The sequence below is a fragment of the Macrobrachium rosenbergii genome, chromosome 23 (genome assembly GCF_040412425.1).
Source record: "Macrobrachium rosenbergii isolate ZJJX-2024 chromosome 23, ASM4041242v1, whole genome shotgun sequence".
Lineage (NCBI taxonomy): Eukaryota > Metazoa > Arthropoda > Malacostraca > Decapoda > Palaemonidae > Macrobrachium > Macrobrachium rosenbergii.
The window spans coordinates 27,960,995-27,963,064 of record NC_089763.1 but is presented as its reverse complement, the minus strand read 5'-3'; positions in this window follow the sequence as shown (position 1 = coordinate 27,963,064).

Below are 2,070 nucleotides of genomic sequence, written 5' to 3'. Positions count from 1 at the left end.
TATACATACATATATATACACATACACATACATATTATATACATGTATACACACACATATATATATGTATGTATGTATGCATGAGTGTATGCGTGTGTGTTTACACACGCATTTTCTCCTCTCAGATGCCCAAAGAGGCCATTAATAGATTAATTTAACGAAATTAACTTCCAGCGTAATATCCTTTGAGCGCAATACATCATCGAGCCTCGAAAAATTTGCCAAACTTCCACCATTAAGGTAATGAACACCAACTTAAAAATTAGGTTTCCTTTTTTTTTTTTACGCTAAAGAATCATTAATGCATACATTATACGAATTGCTGTCTTCCAACAGGCTGGAAATATCCTCCAAGTAATTAGTCAATATCAAAATTAATATTCCCTTAAATAAAAACGTTGATTTAATCAATATCATTTAGGAAGCCAAGACGAATTTTCCAGTCGAATTAATATCTGGCGGAAAACATTCAACCGAATGTTCAAATCTGTAATGACTATAATGGTACATAACTAAATATATATATATATATATATATATATATATATATATATATATATATATATATATATATATATATATATATATGTATATATATATATATATATAAATATTGTATAGTTATATATATATATATATATATATATATATATATATATATATATATATATATATATATATATATATATATATATATATATATATATCCGATAATATACCAATAAGTTCATCAAATATAATTCATAAGATGGAGGTAATTCCAGGTGCTCCCAAGAGGAAGAACTTGTATGCACATGGAGGATACAACTACCTATTCTGTTATTTTAACTAAAATAAATAAACACTTACATTATATGTACATGAATACACGTGCATAGGCATACATACATCAATAAATATACCGGTACAACACGCAAGGATATAAAATAAAGGTCCAACGGTGGCTAAACATCTGTATAGATAAGATATACAATCACACTAATATAAGGAAATGATAAAATTATTCCTTCTTGCAGGGAATCATATTCATTTGTGAATAACCTGGAGGAAGGGCTGTTGGAAAGAGCCGAGATGAGGATGGTGAGACGGATTGCTGGAATATCACTGCTGGAAAGGAGGGAGAGTCAAGAATGAGAAGAATGTGTGGTATATGTAATGTAAAGGAGTAGGCTAGGGAAGCTCGTCTGAGATGCTATGGCCATGCAATAAGAAGAGAGGGGGTGCAACCAATCAAGAGAGTTAAGAACATGCCAGTGATTGGGAGGAGGAGGTGGAACCAATCAAGAGAGCCAAGAACACGCCAGTGATTGGGAGGAGGAGGTGGAACCAATCAAGAGAGCCAAGAACACGCCAGTGATTGGGAGGAGGAGGAGGTGGAACCAATCAAGAGAGCCAAGAACACGCCAGTGATTGGGAGGAGGAGGTGGAACCAATCAAGAGAGCCAAGAACACGCCACTGATTGGGAGGAGGAGGAGGTGGAACCAATCAAGAGAGCCAAGAACACGCCAGTGATTGGGAGGAGGAGGAGGTGGAACCAATCAAGAGAGCCAAGAACACACCACTGATTGGGAGGAGGAGGTGGAACCAATCAAGAGAGCCAAGAACATGCCAGTGATTGGGAGGAGGAGGTGGAACCAATCAAGAGAGCCAAGAACACGCCAGTGATTGGGAGGAGGAGGTGGAACCAATCAAGAGAGCCAAGAACATGCCAGTGACGGGGAGGAGGAGGAGGAGGAGGAGGATTGTGGGGCGTCACTGGATCAGATAGATGGATGAGGTGAGGAGGGATATGGGTGAGTGGGACTTGGGGAAGAAGAAGAAGCTAGTGATAGAAATATATAGATAAAGTTGACTCGAGCAGCCAACCCTGCTATGCAGTGGGGTTAATAAGGTCGAAAGAAGAAGAAGATATTCATTTATGAATAACCGCAAGAATATTTCAGAATACTTTTTAATCTTTTAGTCCGGTGCAGATTAAGATAGGCAATCGCATGAATAAATAGAATGAAATGATAAAATTGTCAGTTCTCGCAGCGCAAGCCTAAGGGATATATTCATTTATAAAAAAA